Raw genomic sequence first — 27096 nt, forward strand, 5'->3', positions numbered from 1 at the left:
ATCTTTTGCTTAATCAAAATGGGTTTAAGCAGAAGTTCAGTGGTTCCTTATTAAGGGGATAAAGGGTGTTGAAACAACAAATCTATTAAAGAACATCTTTGGTGCACACTAGATCACATCCCATCTAACCCTTCAGGACTGTGTCTTGATAAAGTAGTTTTTGTGGCCAGTGAGGAAAAACCTGTTTCCCTGTGTAATGTTCTTGACCACAGGTGTAATGGTGCATTGGTGATCAGCATGTGTCACTATCTCTGTAGTTAACTGGTTTTGTGTAGCTATTGCTGCTACTCTCTTATATAAATATATTGCTTTACTCTTGGGTTGGATCAGGTCTGTCCTTCTTGAGAATGTCCAGAGACAGCTGGTCCCATAGTTGTTTTCAAACATCACAGCATTTGCTTGAGAGACCATGCTGTGAGCTTTGCAAGCTCTTCCAGTTCTTGACCTCAGTATTGGGGATGTGTGGCTGTGTCTTGTTTTTGCATTGCTTAGCTGGCCTACTTCTTGACTTTTTTTTTTTAAATTGTTTAATTTTTTTTTTTCTCACTTTGTGTATGTTTACAACTTTTTCCCTCTCTAACAGGCTCCAGACAGATGAGTAGAGAGTTGGGTAAAGGAGAGACAGATTCCAGTTTTCCAGTTGATCACCTTGTACAGTAAGTACCTTAATATTTCAAGAATAAGATTTTCTGTAGTGCCTAACACTGGCTTAATATTGACTTCACTGGGGAGCAGCATTAAGTCTGCATGCTTGGACAATGTTGTCCTAGAAATACAAGCTTCCTTGGCTTAACTTGTGTTTTGGGAGAAGCGTGCTCCAGCTCCTTTTATCTGAAGTGGTAAATTTTATTCATATTCCACTTCCAGGAGTGTGCACGTTTCAGCAGAGCGGAGAACTGATGCAGTTATGTCTTGTACCTGCTCAAGGCTGTAGGAAATCAACACTAAAGGTGTTGCCACATAATTTAGCAATGTGTCATGTGCAGCTTCTTGTGCTGCAGAGCAGAGGAGACTCTAGGGTCAGGAGAGCAAAGGTTCACCTCCTCTATTCCAGCCTTGTTGGAGGTGTTGAACTCAGTGAGGAGGGTGGATGAGGGACCTGCCACGGCACATTTAGGGGTTACTCATAAAGGCATGCTGTGAAATCAGGCAAATGAGGCTTGGCTTGACTTGTGGGCTGGAAAGGGTAAGAAAAGAACTGGAAAGTGTCACCTAGTTCATGGTAAGGACGGCAGTTTTTTTCTGAAAGTAGAGGAGAAAATCGTTATTTCATGGGGAATTTTTACACATTAAAATATCTTGCATGCATGCTAATGGGCTGTAAGAGCGAGCCAGTGCTTTATGAGGTGTCTACAAATATTTTTAAACTTGCTACTGTGAGGGACTTGCTAATAAGTACTGGTTAATTGGAACATCTTGGCCCATCTGTTGCAGTGGCATAGTCAGACTGAAATAGTTAACTGCCTACTGTAGGTGTCTGCAAGCAGGGAAACACTCTACTTCTGGGTGTAAAATGCAGGTGCAGACACAGCAGGTGAGTGTGGGAACTGCATGGACTGACTGAGACAACTGCACAATTAAGTTTATTGTAACAGTCTGTACTAGTTTTGGCTGGGATAGAGTTAATTTTCTTTGTAGTAGCTAGTATGGGGCTATGTTTTGGATTTGTGCTGAAAACAGTGTTGATAATACAGGGATGTTTTTGTTACTGCTGAGCAGTGCTTACGCAGAGCCAAGGCCTTTTCTGCTTCTCACCCCACCCCACCAGCGAGAAGGCTAGGGTTGCACAAGAAGTTGAGAGGGGACACAGCCGGAACAGCTGACCCCAGCTGACCCAAGGGATATTCCAGACCATATGATGTCATGCTCAGCATATAGAGCTGGGGGAAGAAGGAAGGGGGGACATCCGGAGTGATGGCATTTTTCTTCCCAAGTAACCATTACATGTGATGGACCCCTGCTTTCCTGGAGATGGCTGAACACCTGCCTGCTGATGCGAAGTGGCAGATTAATTCCTTGTTTTGCTTTGCTTGCACACATGGCTTTTGCTTTACCTGTTAAACTGTCTTTATCTCAACCTATGAGTTTTCTCGCTTTTGCACTTCCAGTTCTCTCCCCCGTCCCGCCATGGGAGTGGCTACGTGGTGCTTAGTTGCCAGCTGGGGTTAAATCACGACACCAGTATAGCATGGCATGCAGGATGTCCTTGGTTCAGATGTTCTATTCCTACCTACTACAGCATTGATTTAGCTTGTTATACTTCTGGATTCAGAGCAGTCTTTTTACCCTACTTTTGTTATGTGCCAAACACAGTGGGGACTCTCTTCTCAGCTGGTACTGACTGGTTTGACTACTGTAACAAACGCGATGGTGAATAATAAAACTGGAAGTAGCAGAGAGGTCATGTGAAGAACAAATGATGCTGTTATTGACCAACGGTGCCATCGTGCCATGGTATTAATCGACAGATCTAATCCCAGTATGTGTTTAGAGTCAGATCTGCTGACTTCAGTAGCTAAAATAAGTCAATACCATTGAATTCTCTTTCTCCTTGCATATCTTAAGTAGAACATAGTAAGTTGCAGCCTGACAGCTGTACAATCCGCTGAAGGCCAGAGGGCTGCATAGTCTTCCCCGAGGGCATAATTTGGCCTGCAGAACATTTATTATGGCTGGTGTCGTGTGTAGCAGGCTCAGCATTGACCTTCAGAAGCTGTTATGCATTTGTGGACCTGACGGCTGGAGGAATAAATAGAGGAGACAAGGATTTCAGGTTTGGAGTCCTTTTGTAGGGCAGAAGACTGTGATTAAAGCAAGAAGACTGCATGTATGAGTTTAGGTCAGTAGGAGATAGCTGAGCGAAGGGCTGTTCTTGGCAGAGAGCTGGAACAGAAGAGATGCTAGAAACACAGTCTGTTTATGATTGCAATGGAACAGAATGGGAAAATAACCTGTTTCAAGGGAGTCCTTAACAAGTCATTCTTATGCAAGACTGTTTCGGTGGCACTAAATATCTAAGTAACTGGGCTGTGTCTGGAATATAAAAATATTTTCAGGAGACTCATCTTCAAGCATCACCTGAGACTTCCTGGCTTGGTAGCAAAGCTAAGTATTGTGGGAGGTTTTATTGCGGGTGCCTTCCTATGAGGATGTGGCATCATCTGTATGAATGTGAGCGTAGGTCTGATGCTTCCTGTGCAAGCACCAGGCTTAGCTGTGTACATGCTTGTGTGGTCTTGGCTCACAACTCCAATTAAGAAGGCTAAGCGAGAGCAGTAACTTCGGTATCACAAGGAGGATTTGTGCTGCCTGTACCTCCTGCCTATGGTCCTCCTGAGGTGTGCTGGGCAGTGAGGGACATGAATTCCTGCTTCTTACTGCTGTTCTTCTCAGAAGCTGCTATAGACTCTTGCCTGCTTCACTAAAAACTCAGAACATGGCAAACAAACACGTAAGCTGTGGGAGGCCAGAGGTCTGTCCTGTCTCCAGCAGTGGACGGTAGAAATGGCCTTCATCTAGCATCAATTTATTTAGCTCTTATTTGAACCCACATGTGCTTTTGGTCTCTGTCCCACATGTTTCAAAGTTTAACTTAAACTTTGTGTGATGAACCACCTCCTTTTGGTAACTGAACCTGCTGCCAACAAGTTTACTGTAATAAGCTCCTGTTTAGGGAATTGTTGTTTGCATGTTTGCCAGTTCCATGCTGTCTTGGGTTCTGTAGATCCCTACCATGTCCCCTGTCAGAGGTCTCTTTTCCAGACTAAAATGTCCTAATTAATTTGACTGTCTTTACAGAAGGTGCTCCCTGTCTTTGACCATCTTCACTACTCTTCTGTCCTCTTTTGTATTGAGTGTAACTTTTGGTCATGGTTCACATCTGTTTTTTTTTCTCCTCTCAAATGTTCTTACAGTCCTACTTATTAGAAGCTTGAAACAACCATTAGGTTTCTGAGGGCCTGTCCTTTTGCTTCAGTTATCTGTATTTATAAGCCTGGTAAAGAAACTAGGAATTTTGTATGCCCCACATAATAATAAGCCATAGACTTATTTTTTTTCTAAAAAGTTTATGTGTCTAATCTAAAGACTCTATCAGAAAAGCTATGAATAAACCTGATACATTCCAGTGCACTGAGTCACTAGAACAATATAGTATTTACCAAGGAGCCCTGGCAGACATTGTGTGGCTTTGTGCTAAAGCTGTCAACCAGGATATGAGATGTATCTTTGTATCCTGCAGCAATTTTGTGAAACTAAATGGCTGCTGGTGTGTACTGCATCTTCTAAATGGGGACAAAGAACACTCTGGATGTTAAACCTTCTCCCTCTCTCCGTTGGTTAAGAGGGGAAATTATATCAAAAGAGAGAATTAGTCTTATTTAGATAAATATAAATCAGTGTCATCAAACAGGTACTGGTTCTGCAAGGGAAAGGCATGCCCCTCCATCCCCTGTGCTTTGCTTAAGTGGTATTTATTTTATTAGTGCTGTGGCTTCCAAAAAGTAGAATGGGAATACGTGATTAAAATCTTAACATCCAGGGTTGTAGTCACAGGTCTGCAGTGATGGTCTGCAGACTGACATGCCTGGGGCTGTGACATATCTGTGGTTTTATTTATCTGCCCTGACACATATCCATGGCTTTTGTGCTGCCCTAGGGTGAATCACTGCTCCCACAAGGGTGGTTAAAGTTCTGCCCTGTGGGCAGCCTGGGAAACCTGGGTCTCAGTTCAGCTAAGGAACAGTTAGGTGTTTTCCTCAGCACTGAGTCAGAGCTGCATGGATCACCCAGAGCAATTTCTCCCTGTGTTGAGGCTTGTCTTCTGAGTCCTACGGTATCCTCCCCCCATGCGTCCCAGCTTCATGGCTATTCTTGTGACTGGGCTTTTTTTCCTCCTTCCTTTCTGCCACCTTCCCCAGTGCTTCCTTCCTGCTTTTAAAATCAAAGAACCCACACAGTGATTTGGGCCTGTCTGTGCTTCGCTGGTGGCTTTTGTTCTGTTCAAAGAAGCCAAAGGACCTGGCTTCTGTATGCCTCAGCCAACCCCTTGTTTCAAGGGGCCCGTGCTGATCACCATTAGGGTATGGTGACCATTTCTGCCACACCAGTACCATGCCAAAAGCCCTGCAATGCTTCTGCACCAGTCTGTGGTATCACAGTACTGTAAATTAGACCTACAGGTGTGTGCAGATGAAGTCCTCATAGCAGTTCTCCTGAAGCAGCAGGTATTTCTGCTGTGTCCAGGAAAGTATGTCAACAAATGTACTATCATTTCATTGCAAAGAGTTGTCCAGACACTGGTAGTAAAACACCAGCTCCCTAAAGCCTCACCTGGCCTGCCAAGATGTGCCACCCTGGGCACACTGAGCTGCTTCACACAGCCATACAGTCCTGAATCCAAGCTGCAGTGTCCTCCCTGTACAGGGAACACATATGGCACAAGGAGGAGGAGAGAGGGAGAAAAATACATCCAGAAACCATAGGTTGATCTGGGGTCTATCACTACCCAGGGTGTCTTAGCCCCTGCTTGTCAAAGTGAAGGACTGTTGGCAGGAGGCTTTTTCATTCTTTCCGTGCCTTCTTCATATATATATTTATGGTTCTTTCTCATTCTTCTTTTTACATGTGCTTAAGCGAAGTTGCATGCAGCTAGCTTGCCAGCCCACAGACAGCCTACTGTAACAATTTCAGATGTAGTTTAGTAAGATAGTAAATTGAGAGTAATTTTTAATCTGGTTGGGATAAGAACAGCCAAATTGCTGTTTTTCTTGTTGCTTTCAGCATTATTTTTGGCTGGGCAGTCCTTAGAGGGTGTATATGTGCCAGACATCGATCCCTCTGAAAAAGGGATCACCTCTTCCTGGACAGTACTGGAACACTGCATCTATTTTATTTTTTTTTTAGTACATTGACTGAATAACATAGCCAGTGTGAAAAGGGCTTGTAAAATGGTGAGTTATGTATTGGACTTTAGCTCTGCCCAGGAAAATCTGTCGTGATGGAGAGACTCCATGTAGGGGAAACCTCATGTGTTAGCTTGGAGCAAGGGAAGGTTTTGAGACCTTGCTGGGATCCCCGCTGTGATCCAGCGATGCTAGGGAAGTGGTATGCTATAAATGGTAAGCTCCAAGACGCCAACTAGCGCCATCACCCAGTGGACTTTTTAATTTAATATAGCCATTGAAATTGAGACTTGAGGCTGCGTGGGACAATGCTGTAATGGTAGAGCTGTAACAGGCTGCCTTTGTGGCAGAATTACAAAGCCGGCAGTATGTGCTGAAGTGCTCCTGCTTGCTAAGCCTGAATATCAGTTCGGGTTCTGTTCTCTTCCCTTCCCCTCCAGGAACTGGTTCATATTTAGGTAGAATAAGTCACTGTTTGTGTGTTTATTTCTTTTCTGCTTACAGTTCTTCTTGAATCACACGGTGGGTTAGAAGAAGAGAGCTCAAGTGAGGCTAAAACCATCAGGTTGCATGCAAGATCTTCCACGATGTGTTAATGCAGGTCTACAACTCTCCATCTTACTTACTCTCTTGGTGTTGCTATTTTTTAAATAACAAAGTGCAGCTATCCCCTGTTGGACTGTGGCTCTAGCTCCCCTGCTGCTCTTCTCCAGGCTGTTTCTTGGGCTCACTCCTGAACTGCTCCTGGGAGGGTATCTAAGCAGATTCCCTCGCTATGTTTTTTATGCTGTCTCTGCTACAGGGACAAGGCTCTAGACCAATTTCTTTCTGCTCCTCTGTCTTGTGCCTCCATCCAAAAAGGAGGGGGGAGAATCTGACCATTCCTGTTCAGAAATGTCATGTAAGACTTCCTTTTGAAGCAGGGATAAACATTTATTGACACATTTGAAGCAGCAGAGATAAGCAGAGAGTTACTGAACTTGTAGCTGCGATTTTTATGTTGAGGTAGAGGATCATCAAGCTTTTCACGTGTGTGCTGTGAGGGACCATTTTCTGCCAGCCTTTTCTTCATACTTATCCACAAGCATGGTTTGTGGGGACCTGTCACTGAACATGTGCTCTCTGCTCTAGATATCACAGTGGCTGATAAGAAGCCATGTACCCTAGAGGCCAGGTGGCCTGCTGGGGCAGTTTCCTAGAGCTATTTACAGAATGGGGTGGAAATAGAGCTGGATTATGCCAGCCTGGAGAACTGTGGGATGACATAGGATCTTCTCTGCAAGACAAAGTATTTCTTGGCTCTAACCTCTGTCCTGGCCAGGCAGGTAAGTCCAAATTCAAATTACATCTGTATTTGCCAAAAGGATGTTGCATGTGGATGATAGATCAGCTTGGAAGCTGGATGGGGGCCCGGGAGTTGAGCCTGCGGTGGATGCCTCCTTGTAGTCAGATAAGCCTCATTGAATCTGGCCTAATAGTTCCTTTGCTCTCCTCTGCTCTGGTTTCTTCCATTGAGCACCCAGGTACTGTAGCAGTGATGTGTGATGGTTCGTTCAGGAGGCGCTTCCGCTCCTGAGGAGCGTGTCTGTGCCAGCCAGGGGTATGAGGGCTCCATGTCACGGGAAACGTCAGCTTCTGGATAATTGTAAAGCAGAGGCCTTGACCATTTGTGCTCATTAAAAGATTTTCTTGTAAGAATGGGGTCAGTAACCCTGGGGACTGGCCAGGTATCGGTTTGATTTAAGAACTTCTGGCTTTCCTTGATTTCTTGTGGGTGAAGTATCATTCATTTATCCAAAAAGCAGGTACTGAGTAATTTCAGTATATATGAACTTTGGCACCTAGGAAGGGAATGGTGTGGGAGACAAGAATACTCCAAGGTACAAAGCCTGAGAACCAATTAAAACTTGCTTGTGATATGAAAATGTTGCAGTAATTATTTACTATAATAAAGCTATTTCAAAGTGGTTAAAAAAGTGTTAAAGGGACTCTCCAGGAGGTTTGCATGACTGGGAAGTAGGGAACAGTGTGTGCCAGTAGCACTAACTTGCTTCTGTGAGTAACATCTTTAGATGGCTGAACATAAATACTTTCTAGATAGCCTCAGACTTGATAAAAGATTGATTAGTGAAATTTCAGTTTTGATAAAAGTGCATTAGCTCACATTGTCAGATGAAGTTTTTTTCTACACTGAAGGTTCACGTGGTAGTTTGGAGAGAGGCCCCTGGGAACAATTGTGGGAAGCACAAGTGAAATCCTCCTTGCTTTTGTGTAAGCAAGGAAGTTTCCAGTGCAACTTGATCACAGAAGGCCCTGATATGAAAAGGATTTACTTTGTGGAATTGTTCTGTCATCACTCAGCAGGATAATTGACTTCTGATTAGGAAGAAAATATAGCTGAATGTTCATGTTTGAGGTTATAAAGTCCTCTTCAAAAGGCAGAGCTCTTACTTAAACAGTGACTGCTCTGGCAAGAACAGGATGCTTGTGACTCCATTATGCCGGTATTGATCTAACAGCTGTTGTTTAAACAACTTGTTTCTCCCTCCTTCCTCCTCCTGTTGCAAATCAAAGGAAGAGTGGGAATCAATGTTGTTATTTTTCAAAAAATAATAACAAGGTTATTAACTTTTCCACTTCTGGAAATGTTTTTGTCATGTGCTTTCTGTACTCAGTGAGTCTCAGACCTGCTGCTCTCTGGGTGTTTAGCTGGAGATGCTGGTGCTTGGGATACTTACTTCTTGCAGACCTTTCTTCTGTTACCACCTCCAAAGTGACCCACAAGCTAAAAGCAAGTCAGGATTTGTACCTCCTGCAGGCAGCAGAAAGGCTAATATGGAAGTCATGGGCATCTCACTGTGAAGAAGATGCTTAAAATTTTAGAAGAGGAGATCTTGGTCCAGAGTGGTGAGCAAGGGGTGCAGCTTACCTTGCCAGGAAGACTCCTGGGCAGAACAGGTTTCCCTTCTGCCTCTATGAGCAAGCTTCAGCCTGGACCTGTGTTAGACAACACTACAGAAAAACTTATCGGGAGACTTGAATCTCTGTTAGTAATCTATGAAGAGTCAGACTATTGTTTTGCATGTTAGTATTTACACTGTTGAAAAGAGAGTGGGAAGATTTTGAAAGCTGGTGCTAAGTTGGTCTGGATCTGGAACGACTTCAGAGGCATTTCACAGTGCCTCAATCCTTTGTGCAAGAGTCTGGTGGCAGCTGCTGCTCTGGACAGTATAGATATTATGGGTTATATTGCAGGTCTTATAAGGCAGTTCCTATGAAAGCACTTTCAGAAGAGAGAGTTAAGTTGGGAGCGGTGGAAGGTGAATGTATTGCTGCACTGAAACTGCCCTTAAGGAAAGGAGGATGCACTTCTTCCCTTTCCCCTCCCGCCTTCTATGTGGGGCAGCCTGGATCCTCTGCTTCATCCTGCTGATCCAGCTGCTGCCTTTCCCTGTGGACAGATTTCGTGTCCTTTTAATTCTGTCTAGAGTGCTCACCGTGAGGCAACACAGAGCTGATGCCTTTGAGGAGGAAAGCAAGCCTTCATTAGGTCTCTAGGGAGCTAATTTATACTGATACTCTTGCATTCACTAGTAATGTGTGTTTGTTTCTATACGCTTTTGCTTCTGAGATCTTATTGTAAGAGTGAAATGAAGTTTCAGTTTGCTGCTGTCTGCAGGACTGTAACTGCACAGGTCATAGTTTCAGATCCTTAGCAGGAAGGGCGGGAGAATTGACAAAATATTTGGGCTGAAATTGGATGTTTTAGCCTTCTGGTCAGAGTTGGGTTTTGTTGTTCTCTCTCAGCAACTTGTGGATTCTTTCAACCTTTAACCTTTAGACTAAAGCATGTTTCAGTACTTATTATTAGTTTATTTTATCAGTGATACTAGCAGAAGATTAGAAGGTGTGTGGGAGGAGTGATCTCATCCTTGCCAGCCCTGATAGAAGATACCATTGGTGTATTACTATCTGATGTTGGATTTTATTTCAATACAGTAAAAAAAAAATCTTAAAGTAAAATGTTTGTTATAGCTAAGCTTTTTTCAAGCCATGATTAGAAAGAAAAAAAAATTGGGACAGAAATTGGCTACTTGCTATTGAACATTGAGCTTTCCCTAATAGCCAAAACAGAAAGTTTTATACGTCTGCCTTGAACACAGTTCACTCTCTCCAGAAACCTCTTAAAATGGAGCGCAGCCTGAATGGGAAAGCTTTTAAAAAGTCTGCTGGAAATCCCAAATCAGCAGGGATTAGAGAGCAATATCAACAGGAGAAAACAATTGTGTCTTCTGCCCGCACAGCCTGGAGGTTGTTTTCAGAGAGGTTCTCCCTTTTCTGGAGAAGGTGAAAATGCAGAGTGACTTAGAAGTGAGTTGTGAAACCTGGTGCTATTGCTGGGTCTCCTAATGGTTTTTCTTGCTCAAATGAAGGTCCTGAGTTTTGTTTTCCTTCTTTTCGTTTTATTCAAAGTGTTCCCATTAGATTGTGTGTGTGAAAGGGTACTGGATACTGTCTGAGGTAGATAATAAGGGAGTAAGCCAAGAGCAGCATAATTTATAACATGTGAAGTGATTCTCTTCAGAGCATTAATGAGTGGTGACCCAAGCACAGGTATATTGTCTGTAGGTTTTTTCCTCTTTCCTCCTAAACCTATGATCATTTGCCTCCCTGGGCAACCTGTCCTTCACCACCGTTAGCTTTGTCTCAGTTTTCGTCTGCATTCAAAAGTTGAACCACTTTATCCTCAATTGATGTGTGCTCCTGTAGGGTGGAGAGCGCTGCGGTGATATAAAAGCATTTATAATAGAATGGCTCATTCTTGCGTTGGGAGAGGAATAATGGGCGTGAGATACAGCTTTATAGTTATAAAGCTATCTAAATTTAGAGTGTGGTTGTGCATCGTAGCTGAACTAATATAACGTCAAGCTGGTGCTGCAAGGAAAGGTTTTGCTCCCAGCGTTGTGCTCCCACTGATCTTCTTGTGCTGACATGTATCTGATTCCTTCCTTCTCAGTACAGATAGTTTCCTTCCAGCTTAAGTCCCTGAATCAGCTCACTGTAGATCCAGGCTTGGAAGCTAGGGAAGAGATCTCTCTTTTCAACAGCAACAGGCCATTAGATCAGCTGAGCGACAGTGCAGAACCACGTCCTAAGTGAAGTCTCTTGTGCCAGTAGTGCATGTCAGTATTTGAAAGGTATTTGCAGTTGTTCTGCTTTCTCCCCTGTGATAAGTGATGTGTGGGACAACCATTGTAAAAGCAGTGCTTTCATATTACTTTGTTATCCTGAGTTAAGTTACTTTTCCTGGAAATAGCTGCATTTGCCTACAGCCACCAAAATAAGTGCAGAGAATTATGGGCAGATCATTTATACGGCATATGCTCTGTGATGTTCTGTGTGTTATGACCAACTTGAAAAGGTAATTAAAAAAAATAAGTTTTGCTGTTTCTTGCTGGTTGTTGTTGGATACTTAATGGAGCTCGTTGGCAGAAAAGTGCTCCCTCCCCAGGGATCTTTCCAGAGTCATTAGATTCAGTGAAGGATGATCTGGAAGAGTGTGCCACATAAGAAACTGCTGCTTCTCTGAAGTGTAGAACATTTGCTGGACATGGGAGCTCAAAAGGGGCCCTGTCCTCAAAAGGCATCCCTGAGCAGCTGCAGGGTGATAACAGAGGTGTGCTTGGGATGCTGAAGGGCAGCAGGAGGGTTACTATCTCTCTCTCTATAAATATGTAATACAGATGATACTATACAGGGGAAAAAAAAATATCCTTTAACTTAAAGGGCAGTGTTGATCCCCTGAAGGAAAATGATATTATAATGCCACAAATAAGCAGCAACTGAGAGTTAGAAGAAGACTTTTAGTCATGAGATATGTAGCTTTAAAACAGTAGTTTGGGTGGAAAAAAGGGGGCTGAGTTCAACAGCCAGTTGGCTCTTTGGAAAATATTTTGATGCTTTTCAGAGAGGTCTTTGAGTTGGTGACTGCAGCAGGCTGTACTTGATGTAGGAGGTCCTGAGCTGTCCCATGCTTGTTTATACTCACTATGAAGATTCAAGGCTACTGAGTAATGCTTGCTTTGTGTGCTAGGTGTGTGTGTGCATGGTGTTTGCCTCCCTTGAGGGCAGGAGCAGGTGAGCACAGGTGGGGCGTTGGTGATCTGTAGAAAGTCATGATGGCAGCCTGCAAGGTGGCCTCTGCAAAATGTTTCACCTGCAGAGGGATGTGGGGCGAAGATTTGCTGCTCTTTTGCTCGGTTGGGTCTGTCTTCTGAAAAGCATGTACTTTCAAGAAGGATTTTAATGCATTATCCAGTTGTTAATGTGATAGTATTTTTAATGCTGTATTTTGAGGGAGAAGCCTTTGCTGAACATAACCTTGGGCAAAGTTTGGAAAAAACAAACAAAAAAAGCAAAATGGGAATCGATAAAGAGTTGGCAGTCATACAGCTATGGGTTTGCGTGGGAAGGCCAAAAATGTGCTCTGTCTTTTATCGTAAAGAATGAAATAACAAGGCCTGGCCCCTGCCCCTTGCCTACACAGGCAGAAGCGTACCCCCTCCTAGCTCCAGTCCTCCTCCAGCCTTGACTGCTGAGCCTCAAACCTTACCTTGAAGTTTAGAAGAGGAGGGCTGCTCAGATGGCAAAGCGCCCCGTGCGTTGACGCATTGGTGTATGGCTGTGAATTCGGGGCCTCTCTGTTCTCCTGCAGGCTTTCAGCCTCTGCCAGCCCTGTGGGCAGAGCTGCCCCAGGCCTCAGTGGTCCCAGACTTCCTATCCTTTCCCTGTGCTGGGTACAGGCATCAGGTCATCCATTACGCCACCTCTCAGCTGGTACCAGTTAGCTGCTGCTGCACGGTGCGGATGTGCACCGTGTTGGAGGGCGCTGCTCTGTGTTGTGTCCTCAAAGGGCAGTGGAAGTCCAAAACCTGTCCAAAAACTGCAAATGTTTGTTGGAAGGACCCCAGAATGGCAGCCAGGAAAGGTCAGTGCAGCTGTCTTGCATTGCAGTGTGTGTTAAAACACAGCAACATTTCTCATCTGGAATTGTCTTGATTCAGAGTTGTCATCAAGATGAAGTGTACTGCAAATACATACATTTCTGCAGGAATTGCTCTGAATGCAATGGACACTTTTAATAATATCTCAGTATCTACCTCACTGTGTGCAGTCTTAATTTAACTAGAAGCCAAGGGCATAGATGAAATGTCGAGCCAAAAAACTTTGACTCTGTCACTAAAAACTAATGCATGCAGTTGAGGTGCATTATTTTAACCCCTGTATTACCACCATCCTGAGTGAGCAGGTTGGAGAAGAAGCTCTGAGCTGGATGGCAAAAGAAGCAGGTGCCTGAGTGGGAAGAGCCCGGACTGGATCTGGCACGTGGGGCTGGGTGGAGCAAGCAGTTGGGGTTCCCTGTGGGTCCTGCCTCTCTGCAAAGGGTCGGAGAGGGGGTAACTAAATGCAGCAGCAAACATCTGCTGGCTCTACCCCAAATGTTTCTGATGTCTCCTGGCTGTGCCAGATTGCAACAGCACATGTAATACTGCAATTGCACAACCAGCTACCTGCTTCCCTGGCTATATTTCAGGTTTTCCTGGGTCTTTGAAACTGCCTCTGCCTTGGATTAGCAAAGAGAAGATGGTGGCGACCTGTGTGGGGCAGTGACAAAGCCGACTTACCAGTGCTGACCCCAGTATGCTGTGGCATACAGCAGCCTGGTTTTGCAAGGGATACATTGCAGCTTCTATGGGAAGTTGCTGTGACCATGCAAGCTCCCAAGAAAGCCAGCTGAGGCGCACTGCATTAGTCTAGGGAAAGCTTTCCGTCTTCTGTGTTTGGTCTGAACACTGCTTGCAGCCCCAGTCTCCTGACTTGCTGAGCACGGTGGCCAGATGGTGGTGAAACCTGTGCTGTGCCCTGTGGGGCATGGTGTTACACTATAAATGTAAATGGAATATAAATTATATATATAAAAAAAACATAGTTAAACTATGTTTCTGTAACTAGTGTCTGCCGTTGCATATCTGAGTTCTCCAGAAGGAACACTGTGCGACAGCATTTCTGATGGATGGCAATATCTGAATAAGATGACCATGCTCCAAGGTGGGTTTTTAAGCCAGGCAGGCTGGCCCAGATTACCAGTGAAGTGGGGTCAGAGAGCAGCTGGAGATGTGATGGACAATTTGAAAATGTCCTCATCTCCACTGTTGTAGGAAAACATAACCTGAATGACATTGAATTTGAGTAAAATAGAGTCCAGAGCATGAGACTAGATGATCTGAATGGCAGCTTATATTGCCAAACTCTTACTTCCTTGATAGTTCCTTTAGGTTGAAGAATGCTTTTAACTCGATGCACTCACTGCATATGAAACCAGTGGACTTGCAATTGCTGCTGAACTGGTGTGTCCAAGGGATCTGCAACAGACTCTGCTGCACATAGACATCTGTTTTGCTGTCACAGTGAGGAACCTGTGTTTGTCCAGCTCCAGGGCAGTGGATGTCACTCAACAGCTGATTGATGGGGGAAGAGACAACAGTCTTCATCTCTGCAGAGAACCTCCTTCTGTGTTCAGCAGCGTAAGGCAGAAGGGATCTTTGTGAAGTATGTGTTAGACAAGAAATTAGAATGGAAACAAGGTTTTAAACTACATATTTTTACACTATTATGTTCCTATCCAAGCTTCTCCTAGGCTATACATATGTTGGGGTGAGATTTTTTGAAAACTAGAGGATTTTATGCCTTTTAGTGTCTTAAGTCTTTGAATGTGCTCCACTTATTCTTAGGTTTCCTTTCCAACTGCATCATTAAATGTATTTCCAACTGAAATATATACTTAATCAGCTGCCTCAAGGGTTTGGTTTTTTTTTAATGGGCCAGAACTCAAAATATCCTTATTTTCATGGTAAGATCACAAGCATTGGCCACCACTGTGTATTTTGGCTTTTTAGTTCACATGTATGTTTATGCATATTCTTCCTGTCCTTGCAGATGTTCTCAGCTAGATCCAACAAACTGACCCTTCTCCTCCTAAATACAAAAATTTCCATGTCATTTTAGCAAATAATTGACTGGTTTTCTTCTGAGGATAAGCTCTTTTTTACAGAAGACAGCGGTACTACTGCCCTGCCAGTGTAGGTGTCTCAAATACTTCATGACTCTTCTGCTTTTTTTGGTAAATATTTCACTGCTCCTTTTTATCTCCACTGGTTCTCCCTGCTTTAACTCAGTAAATTGGATTAAATTTACACTAATACTATTTTATTTTATCACATTGGAGAGTGGTGTATGTGTTTCAGTATATGGAATAGAAACCTTATTTGGAATGGTAACAGTAGCTGTTGATGGCTAGGCATAAAGCTACTTTGAAATACTTATGTGTGCTGATATAATGTCTAATTAGAGGGAAGATGGATGAAACCTGATTGTTACTGGATTCGCAGACGCTTGCCTTGGGCTCAGTGGGGAGGAACTCAGCCAAAGCTGAGGACTCAAGTCCCTAATTGGAGCATTGTGTGCGGGAGACACTAGAAGTGTTTCTCCTCTTCTGCCAGGAGAGAGCTGGTGTTATGGCAGGCAGATTTCTGGAGGTAACAAGGACACACGCTCTTCCCTACCTGCAGTGGGGCTCTTGAACTGGCAGCGTGTGGTCTGAATGTAGGTAAGTGGCCCAAGAGCCTGGGACATTTCCTTGGACGGTGGCTTTAAAAAGGTGGGTGTCTATAAAGTGGTGTTGGGAAGCAGCAGTCCTGCAGGGAACGGCTCTCAAATGGGGGAGACATTTCACAGCGTGAAGCCCAGTCAGTATGGAAAGGCTGCAGCACCTTTGAAGAGGAAAACCAAAGGAAGAGCAGTTGAATTGGTTTTTACAACTCATAAAGGGGTGGTGTTTCTTTAAAGCTTGTTTGTAGTGCTCATTCTCGCTTCTGACCTGCATGGCCAGAGCTGACTTGCTTTTTCTGCAGAGTCAAGATTTCTGTTGGGGCAGAAGTCAGAGGGAAATACGAGGTATCGGCTCTATCCTGGCTGCGTGCTGGGGAAGGCTGCTGGACTGGAAAGGTTAATTTGCATTTTTAATGGTGTATATATCTATGGGGCACTTCCTAAGTAGAAAGAGTAGATACCTTATGTTAAAAGTGCCTGAGATATTAATTCCCCTCTCTGCAAAATAAGGATAAATACTTCTTGATCTGCCAAAAGGGGCTGTGTGGGTTTAATTAACGTTTGCAAAGTGCTTGTGGATAGCATCTTTCATCTGAGGATCTAAAGGCAAAATATATTCTAGGCATTCTCGCTCAGCTTTGCAATTATTCCTCCAGCTGTCATGAGCTGTGCCAACAAAAACTACTCTCCTGTCATCAAGGGATTGTTGATGCCTTGTGACTTGTTTTGATTTTGATACTCTCTTCCACCCCACTCTTTCTCCCCACACACTTGCTACGCAAAATATAGCATGCTCTCCAAATCTGGGGGAGAGAATAAAACCTATTCTTTTCTGTCACAAACTATTTGTGTCTCATGTTCTCTTTTGCCCCCCTTTTTTGGTCTATGCCCTTTGCAGGGGGGATGGCATCTTTTTTTTTTTTCTTCTTCTTTTTTTTTTTTTTTTAAATTAAATCCCACTCACTCCAGAGAGGCATGCTGGCCTGTGCACTGTCATTTTTTATTTTAAGGTAGATGTGAAATACTAGATGAATTCCTCCATTCCCTGGACTCAGATATCCCTGAGTTCATACTCGCAGCATTTCAAGCCTAATAATTTTTAGATTAAATAGTCGTGGGTTCAACCCAGATTGAGGTACAGCCTTTGTACAAGACCATATGTGTATCTATGTGAAAAGGGAAGAATGCCTCTGGTTTCCAAATGCATTTGCAGTTGTTGATACTTGCTGTGGGACTGGGTCCTTGCACTCTGTGTCATGCTGTCTTCATCCATCCCAACACGTCCTTGCAGCATCATCACATAGTTGGTGCTTGGCAGCAGTGGTTGCCCACTGCAGATTTGGGTGGGTTTGTAGGTGGGCTGAGCACAGACTGCCTACAAAGGAAGTACAGACATGGGAAAAGGGTTTTGGGAAAACTGGGTACCCCAGAGCACCCCTGTAAGTCTTATCTTTTAGGTAACTGTGGCTATTACTGTTATTCTTGTGAGGATTCATTAATCTTGACTTAAAAAGCATATGAGATTTAAATATTTTTTTTTTAACTTGAAGAAAGTGCAAAATATCATTTGAAGTCTTGGAACGTTTAAGCTCATAATTATCTGTGGGAATGAAGGCTACAAAGAAATTACTTCAAGAGTAGCTATGTATGGCTGCTTTCATCAACCTGTGTGTTAAAGCTAGATCTGTTTGCTTTAGCACTTAAACCCTTGCTCCTGTTTGCCCTTCAGATGAAGTAATGCTGTGGGAGAACGAGCAGGAGTCTGTCCCACCGCATGCATCTCTATTGGAAAGTAAGCTGGTTCTTTGTGGCAAGTCCTTTTATTATTGGCAAGGGTTTAACAGCCAGAAAAATAAAATGTAGTGCGCCAACTTGTTTTCCCCTCTTTAAATTCCAAGTCTTACATCGCAGAGTACACAGCAAGATGTGTTTATTCTCTGCCTCATGCTTCTGGCTTGAGGGATTTGATGCTCCGAATTGGAATGAATATCCTTGGTTCCCACTAAGGGTGGAGGGAGTTGTGTGACTTCATGAAGATTTGTGTCCATGTTTGTCAGTGTGAACTTCATTATGGGAGTAGAGATGTCTGACTCCCCTGTAAAATGTAGCAAGTTTCTTCTCCCCAAAAGAGAATTCTGAATTCTGCCAAGTGTGTCGTTGATGGTTTTCAAAATAATAAATCTTAGCACGGTGCATGCACTTCACTCCTTACTGGAGTCTGTGATGTTTGTTGGGTGAGGACAGCAGTAGCTCAGATGCAATCCACCACTGCCTCCCTGTGCTTTGGTGCTGTAAGAGGGAATGGAAAAATCTGAGTGAATGATGACTTAACCAACAAGTTTGATTAAAACAAGAGATGAGCTCGTCTGAGCATCCTAGTAATCATTTGCTTCTTTTATGCAACTGCTGAGACTTGAGCTTATGGCAGCACATTTCCTGCTGCCCCTGGGATGTGTGTCCTTTGTGGAAGAGGTGCACCAGGAGGGGTATTCCCAGTGCTGGTCTCAGCCAGGGGAGGCTTTCTAGTTACCTTTTTTGCTAAAGAGCTCTTGATGTTTTCTTGAGAAATGTCAGGAAACGTTGCCTGGTATTTGGAAGTAGTTTTGCTTTGCTGTCTGTTTTGGAAGGGTTGTTTTTTCCCCTCTTCCTAACCCCCTTTCCCATCTGACGACTGTGTGCCCCGTTTGTGGCAATGCTCATGTCTCTTGTGGCAACTTGGCTGTTCACGTCCAGCAACACTGGGTGGGAGAATAAAGGGCGAGTGACTTTGAGGAGAGACTTCGAAGAGGCAATGAAGCCAAATACAAAAACTGCATGGGCAAAGTTTGTTTCTGTAACCCTGAGCTCTGAGTATGTGCAGTTCTGCGGCATAACAATCTTCACTTCCATGGACAAGTTGAGTGAGATGAGCAACCAGGGAGGCTGTCAAGCCGTACCCCTGGACCAGGAACCAAACTGCTTCTCCACCGTGCATCATCTTGTGGTTTTATTGCTGAAAAATGGGGCTCCTACTTCTGCGTTTAGGGGACTTTTTGATGTTCCAGTAGAGCTTCATCATCTGAAGAAAGCTCAAAATTACAGCTCTGAAATTGTAATTCTGTCATTTCAAGCACAGCCTTGTGTATCATTGCCACATAATTCCTCTCTCTTCAAATACGGGGAGCCATCATCATGTGTTCCTCTCAGCTGCTTTTTAGCTACTCTTAGCTCTGGGGCTCTTCGGTTCCTGGAGCAGAAGAGATCAACAAGCAAGTTTGTCATGATTTGTTTCCTTACATATGCCTTAATTACAGCACTTGAGAGGAGGGATTTTTCCCATCTCTCTACCTTGTTTAGTTTATCTCATTGTAGGCCTTTCCTTTTGGGCTGGATTTAATTGGCAAGCTGTGTCTCAGGAACTTCAGCTGGTATTTAGTCATCCCTCACTTTAAAAGTTGGGCGGAAATCCATTCCTCCTGTTAGACCTCTCTGCTGTCTGCCTGCCCCAGTGGCCTTTTTCCTGTTCCTAGCAGACTTGTGTTTCTGAAGCTGGGTGAGTTATTCCTGCACCCCCCGCCCCCAGTGTTGTGTTTTCCCTAAACTGATATGATTGATTCAATTCATACCCTCTAAGCAGTCTCTTTCACTTAACAGAGTTGACGCAATGAAATGAACTTGGAAAACAAATTTGTTATTCCTTAATATTTTCAAACTCCCTAGTCTCCCATATTTATTCTTTTTTTAACAGAAACCTCCTATTGAGCTCTTTTCTAAGAGCTTTGCATCTCGACTTTTCTCTTAACGGCTGTCTTCTGGGCTACAGCACTCAACGCACAAGTATAATAGCCTTAAGCATCATATAATGCTTTCCATTCCCAGGTTCTCTAAGCCCTAGACAGCTATACGTTCACAGCTCTGTGGAAATATAGCCATCTGGGAGGTGGAAAGATGATTATTGACTAGAAGAGCAACATCACACTTCAGTCTGGGAGCAGAAAGTTGGACTGAGACTGCTGTGGGGTGTTTGGAAGAATTGCTGGGAGGTTCATGGCTCATCTGCATATGGATTTTCAGGTGAACTAATCTGAATTCAGCTTCTCAGGTTCAATTGTTTGAAGTTTATGAAATTTAGTTCTTACTCAGAATGAAATTTGCCTGAAGGTTTGTCTTAATTTACTTCCAGACTCAAAATTAAGCTAATTCGAAAGAAGGTCAATTCTGCAAATAGAGGTTTAGTATGGTTGAACTAATTGGCTTGGATTAATACCCTTTTAGTTAAAATAGAGTAATTTTAACAGAGTGGCCCTGTAGTGAAGTCAGAGCTGGGTTAGGACCCAGGAATTCTTGCCATTGTCAAAGGGTTTTGACTTGCTTTCATTCGTGCCCCATTTCGGTGCCTTTGATGTGGGCATGCTGCCTGGGCACCGGGTGTTTTGTATTGCTTACCATGTGTTCCTGTGTGTTGAGCTTTCCCTGTGCACAGCAAATCCACCACATCATCACGAGATCTGCTTTTCTATGCAATAAGATGCCTTGAGTCTACCAGAGCAGTATTCATTTTAAATTTATTTTAAAGCAAGTAATGTTTTTTTTTTTTTCCAAAGCAGTAAAGCAATAAATAAGAAAAGCTTCCTTGATACTTTTAGGAAATTTCAATTTTTGTTTATACTTTTTCTGAAATCTACAATGAAAACAATAATGTTTCTGTGAAATGTAAAGGTTTTAAAGATGCTCCAAAAATGAAAAATGGTCTAAAATGAAAGCTTGGGCAGCTCATGGATCTGTTTTCCCATGGAAAATGCTTTTCCCTTGTGGACATAGTAAAGGCTGAATAACCTTGCGTAGAACTTGATTCTCAGATTTCAGGGCAAGTCTGCTTTAAACCTCTTGAATCTACACACATAAGTCATCCTTCCTGGCAAATGCTCTGGTGCTGGTTTTCCTTGTAAAATCAATAAACGGAGATAAAGAAGAAAAACAAGCGTTAAGATCTTTGAGTGAAGAGAGGAGATGGTGCTTTTGCAGGTACTTGGAAGAAACGAAATTTAAGCTATTTTCCTCATTCAAGCTGCTGTTCTTTTTGTACATATTGACTTTAAAAATCTTGTTCATTCTCCAGTTCCTGCTAGGAGGGGAACACTTGCACTCATCTGAACTGTAGCAGATGGCTGTTAGGTAAGTGTGTGAGCAGCACAGAGGGACCTACAATTTTTCAAGCACCACAGATTAAATAAAATTTCTGTCTATAAAAGCACTTATACATGCTCTTAATGTTAGACTTTGTATATTTTTATCTCGAGTAGTCATCCTTTCTACCTGAATTATGTTACTGCATTTTAATTGTAAAAAGTTATCTAGTTTCATTGTGATGATTGTTTCATAAGCTGGCATCTTAGGTGTCTATAATTTGTATGGACAGTTCTGACTGGCATCAGGAATTATTGTCTCAGCAATGATTTCAGCCTGTGACTAAATACATGAAGCTTGTATCAGTTGCATGGCTGTTGTATGCAGTTATCCGTTGTCACTGACACCGTGATAATGCTCCTCTGTCATGAGGATTAAAATTATACTGCTCCCTCCCCAAATTAATGAAATAATTATTTAATTATTAGGTAAAGGATAAATGGACTTAGTAGATGGGGTTTAATTAGCCTGATAATTTAGTTTGATGTTAACCTGCTTTTTAAATTTAAAATGTTTCTATTCTTTCAGTTCATTTTGTTTAGTTAATAAAGTAAATACAACTGGAAACGTTCATGTACTGGTTCCCTTTTTGCCAGGAACAGACATAAAGCAAGAGCCACCCCAGCCTATGTCCAAGTGAGCTTTCTGAGCCTCTGGGGGAAGCACCTCTCTCTCCAAGTGCCAGTCAGTCTGTGCAACCCAGACTGCAGGAGCTGCAGAAACACGTTCTTCCCTACTGTCAACTCGTGCTCATCTGTAAGCACTTAAAAATATATACAATGATTTGATCTCCTGGATCTGCTATTTTTCAGTGCTTACAAAGTCTGCTCCAGGGCAGGACAGCATGGTGTTGGCAGGACTTGCTGAAGGGCATTATCCCTTCTGCATAGGTGGCTGCAGGGAGACCCAGTGCTGCACCATGAATGTTTTGAAAGGTGAAGGCTGAGAACGGTGGATAAGAGGATGGACAATGTGCTGGTTCCTAGTGCTTCTTCAGTGTTATGTGTTGGCTTCAGAGTGGTTTGGGGAAGAAGAGAAGCATTAGCTTAATTTATTTTATTTTTTTTCTTTAAGCCAGGAATTTATTTGGCCCTACAGGTCAAGGGTTTTCCCCAGCCAAGAAGATAGGAATTATTGCCTAGAAGCTGGAAGCTTTTGGGACCAAGAGCACTTGTTCCGTTGGAGCTGAGGTGTATTGTGGTGATGGTGGAATATGCAGCGTAGAGAAACCTTGAAGTGTCTCCAGAACTGCTCAAAGAAAGAGATTTCCTCAAGTCTTTTATTGTATAAAGTGCATTTTAGTCATCAATGGTGGCCTGTTGGCAGGGTCCTTTGCAGTGAATGCTTTTTGTTCCCTTCATGATAGGATCAGAGTGTGCAGGTTGCTGTGTGGCAGGCAGTAAGTGCAGTCCTATCTAATCCCGTAGAGAGCAGTTGTTGCCCGTGAGAGAGGATGTGGAGCAACTTCATATTCTCTTATGGGGAGTTCATATATTCCTATTCTGTCTTAAGTGAGCAGATGCTCAAAATGCTAATGTGTATTTGGAAGACTTACCCCCATGGAGGTATTTATCTGTACGTTGTCTCCTCCACATCCATCCCCAAGCGCTTCCCCTGAGTCTGTCAGGGTGCAGCTCTGGGGACTGGGAGGTCACTGGTTAGGACTGTCAGTCAGGCTGTGGCATTCCTGGCCTGTTCCCTGGCCTCAGCCCACCTGGCACAGCTGATCAGGCTGTTAAACTTCCAGCCTCCAAATTGGGACAGCTTGGTCCCAGCTCCTTTTGGGGGCAGTCCCCCGCCTGTGCTATTTCCTGACCCTTACCTGGGGACTGTTTGGGTCCACTCTGGCATGGTTTTAACTCCCTACTGTAGGCACAGCCTTTGGGTTTAGTCCTTGTCCCTGTCATTTAACCACTTGTTTTTTCTTCTGTCATCTCCCTGTGTAGGAACCAAGCCCTTCCAGGTGAGGGACTCTCTTCCAGGATGGTGCGTGGGGACCATGTTCTTGGGGTCATCTCTGTCCATGTTGCAGTAGTGCGCAATAGTATCGACATTAAACTTGCTGGTAGTAATTGGTCTCCCCATGGCAGGATTGTCCCTGCTCTAGTTTCTCTTGTCTGACTTTACTATAAAAGTGTTGCTTTGTCCTCCTCTGTTAGGAAGTTGTTCTGTAGTCCTGTTTGCAGCCTTAAAACTCTATTTTTGTGGTGTTATTGCCTCTCACAACACGTGATCTTCCTCTGATTAGTCTTTAACCTCAAATATTTGCATCATCTTGCCAAACTCCCTCCTCTGCCAGTGTGTCCCATCCTTAATCTGGAGAAAAGGAGGCTGAGGGGACATCTTATCACTCTCTACAACTACCTGAAAGGGGGTTGTAGTGAGGTGGGTGCTGGTCTCTTCTGTCAGGTGGGTGGATGAGAGGAAACGGCCTCAAGTTGTGGCAAGGGAGGTTTAGGTTGGATATTAGGAAAAATCTCTTTACTGAAAGGGTTGTCAGTCATTGGAACAGGCTGGCCAGGGAAGTGGTTGAGTCACCATGCCTGGAGGTATTCAAAAAGCACGTAGACAAGGCACTTCAGAACACGGTTTAGTGGGCATGGTTGATGGTTGGGCTTGATGATCTTGAAGGTCTTTTCCAACCTAAATGATTCTATGATTCTATGATAATGTGAAATGAAAACATGGGAAATCCAAACTGTTTCACCAGCAAGTTTTAACTACGAGTTCTGGTCATGAGGTGGCCGTAGCCCGGGGCTGGGTGTGCAGTTCAGGGTGGCTGGAGAAGCAGATAGAAACCCGTGCTCTGCACCATCCAAGGGACTGGGCTCCCTCAGCACAGTTGCTGCGACGGTGCTAAATTCTGCACCAAAAGAGAAAGGCAGGGGGCTGTATATTTCTCAAATTGTGTGTATATGTTTTTAATCCCTTAAATAATTTAAAAAACAAAATCCCACATGGTCTTAAGGTTTTGGAGGAGAGAGAACGAGGCTGCCTTCTTTTGGTGAGCGAAGAAGTTAAAAAGAATAGGTTGCCTTAGACGATACCTTACTAACTATATTTCTTCATAGCATAGCTAGAACTTCAGACTTTACAAAAACTGTTTTGTTTGGTTTGGTGATTTGTGGGTTTTTTTGGTGGGTTTTTTTGTTTGTTTGGTTTGGTTTGGTTTTTTAGGAGAAATCCAAGACAAGTACTGAAACCTGTTTGGTATTCATGTTTGAGGCATGTCAAACATCTTGTGTTAGCAGAACCAGACACAGATGAGGGTAATACATCAAAACGTAGTAAAAGTGAATATTTTATTCCTGTCTGCTGTTACTATGAAATTCCTATTTCAGTCTGGATATTCAATTTTCTTTTCTGAACAAAAGTTTTACCTCCTTATGAATCCAGATCCATAAGACATGCTGTGCTTTCAACCTTCATATGCACCTTTCTTGGATGGGATTTCTTGGTTAAACGATACAGGACTCTCTGGACTGATGCAGTGAAAGCAAGGCACTTTGGTTTTGTTCTCTTTAGTGCTTCTTCACAGTTTCTGCAGTCTGGAAGTGCCTCCTTCTAGAAGCTAAATAAAATCAAAAGGAGATCTGAGACTTCTCAGTCTTGTGGTTCTTTGCAAGAGCTGGGTGCTTATCAGAGATATGCACAGTGGAAAGGATGTCTCGGATAGTAAAATTGAAGCCACCAGCTTTTATCTGTGTGGCCAGTGTGTGTTAATTGCTTGAGGTATTGCAAATTCCAAAGTTGTTAAGTGAAATTACCAGGAAATTACCATTATTTAGGTCAGCTAAATGTCTTTGAGTTGCCTTTTGTGTATATCCGTTTCTTGTTATACCCGTACATCAGAAAAAAATATGGCTGAAGGAGCAAGCTGCTGTATACGCGATGTGGGCAGCACTTATGTACACCAGTACCCTTTGGAGTTGACATATAAATGTGTGTGGGAAGGGGACTGTTTTGAATAGCTATGCATGGGGTGAAGTACCTGTGCATGATTTTCAGTGAGTGTTACGTACAGATGTTCAGCCTTTTCTGTATAGTTGACCCTGTTGATCATCTGTGGAGACATTAAGATTTATAGCAGAAATGGTTGCTTGGAAGTCAACAAAGCACGAGGGTTAAACTTACTCATTGGGAATCAAAGTTTCTTTGTATGGCTGAAATCTGGATCTGGGTTTGTTGTCTCCAGTTTGAGCAAAGGTGAAGTTTGTGTTTGAGTCTACACTGGTGCAGTTCCTGCCATACTTAACATGATTGCCTCTGCCGAAATGCCTCCGTCATGTAAAGATTCCCAGGTTATGTTTCCCTTCAATGCAAGGGAAATTCTGCAGACACTTTGGAAAAGTCTGTGTTGTATAAAGCACATGGTGCAAAATTAAAGAAGACACAGAGCTGCTTGTGTTGTATGAAATGGAGGCATTTTAATTGAAGACAGCGATGCTTTGCGTTAATGGTATGCAGCTGCTTGTCATTGCGCATCTTCATGGCACATTGAAGCAGTTAGATGCCAAACATCATAAAAGTTTCAGGTCTTCAAGAGATTGGGGGGAATGGAGGCTCTGTCAACTCTTGAATGTTTATTCAGATGTGAAGTGTCTGTAGTGCTTTTGTTCCTTAAGGATGGCTCTGCCTTTGGTTCTGGGATGAATGAGAACAGCTCACTGGGGGACAGGATTTAGAAGAATCCAGGACTGAGCAACTGACTGAAGCTCTCGGGGCTCCAGTTGTGCCTCTCTGGCTCAGAGTGATCCCCACGAGCCGCCTAGGCTGTGTCTCACTGCTGGTCTGAATGGCAGATCTGCCGAGGAATGGGCTGCTGTGCATGAAGCCTGAACAAATGGTTCATTTGCATGGTTAGTTCATATGTTTGCAAAGACTGTTTCATGCTATAAAGCACTAAGCTTCATTTCTGATGAGCAGGTGTTTGGCAAGTAAAGAGGCATCACACCATCAGCTGGGATAGAGGAGGAATCTCGCTACCGGAGTGTTGATTCAGAAGTTGTGGCTGGTGTTCAGGAAACTTTTATTTCAAGAGTTTTCTGAAGTTCTTTCCTTGCAAATGAAACAAGAGAACCCTGCTGGGCTCCCACTCTTGTGCTTATAAATGGTGCTGGGTAGCAGGATCTATTTCTAGGAAGTCCGAGGAAGAGGTTGGCGACACGGTTAGCTGGGCAAGTCTGAGAAGGGGTCGAGTCCTGGGTCCTCTCAGCTTTGTGTGTCACTGCTGCCCTGCAAATTAATCTGTGTCTCCTTGGCTCTTCATTATTATGGAATTATCATTTAGCCTTTTGCTCTTTGCCAAGTATACTTTAGTACTGAGCTTCTGCACATGACTCAAAATAAAGCCACAAGTGAAAATTTGATTCAAAATAAAGCCGTAACTTCAGACCTCACAAGGTGCCGTGAAGGGGATGTCAGGCTTTGAGTGATTTAGGTTCATCCTGGTACCCTGCTTGATACAGTGTGCTTCTGCATTGTCAAATGCATGGGCTTAGGCTCTTTTGCTCTCCCTCAACAACTGTGCTATTTCCCTCGACTTTATTCTGCCTCCATGTATGTATCGCTTGAGTGATGGCTCTGGCTCGAGGAGCAGCAGGTTGCCTGGTCTGCTGCGACTGGGGCTGTAGGTCTGTGTAATGCCACTTGCTGCGCGGACTGTTTCTCTTTAGCATTCCCATGTACTTGCGTGTGGGTATTTGTTTGGATTGGCGAGCGTGAATGATCATTTTTGAAACACTCCTGTGGATTTGAAAGCTTTCGTCCTGAAAAAATGAAGTCTGTCTGCCCTTTCATCCTGGAAAGATTACAGAACGGTTTTAATGTTTGGGAGATGTTGGACAAAAGATGCTGTCAGAAGGCAAAGGTGCAAAGTGGGATTTCCTAAATGCAGCCTTGCTCTGACTCTGCCTTTGCAGAATGCAGTGGCAAAAATACCGCTGCCTTTTTTTTTTTTTTGTGAAAGCTGGAGCCGTCTTGGAAGGTCCCACCCTGCTATATTCTTTATAGTGTATCTTCCAGAGATATTTTTGAAGCTATAGGAGTTGTGTAGAGCAGCAGCCCAGGAGATGGGGTTGTCAGCTGTTTGTGCGTCCCTTTTGTAGGGATAAGTAGGTCAGTGTTACCAAGTGGTACTCGTGACACTTCGCCCTGAAAGCAAAGCATAGCTGTTGGTCTGTTTTCTGGCCACTTGCTTCATTCAGTGTTACGTGTTTCGCTTTCAAACTGGCACATGATGATTTAAATCTGTGCAAAGCATTGCTGTGATACTGCCTTTCTTCCAAGGGTCTGAGCCGCGAATCCTGTAATACAAAAGTGCCTATTAACTAATTGGATCACTGTGCTGCTGGTGGGT

General features: G+C 43.5%; 1 protein-coding gene across 13 annotated transcripts in view; it reads left to right on the forward strand.

Annotated features, from left to right (window-relative positions):
- EXTL3 (exostosin like glycosyltransferase 3) overlaps nucleotides 1-27096 on the forward strand; it is a 131893-nt gene that overhangs the window by 22829 nt on the left and 81968 nt on the right. For all 13 annotated transcript variants that reach the window (XR_012653279.1, XR_012653278.1, XR_012653280.1 and 10 more), the window contains one exon: nucleotides 584-656. The gene's annotated coding sequence lies outside the window, so the exon portion shown is untranslated. The remainder of the gene's footprint in view (nucleotides 1-583; nucleotides 657-27096) is intronic.

Source organism: Buteo buteo, chromosome 17 (genome assembly GCF_964188355.1).
Source record: "Buteo buteo chromosome 17, bButBut1.hap1.1, whole genome shotgun sequence".
Taxonomy (NCBI): domain Eukaryota; kingdom Metazoa; phylum Chordata; class Aves; order Accipitriformes; family Accipitridae; genus Buteo; species Buteo buteo.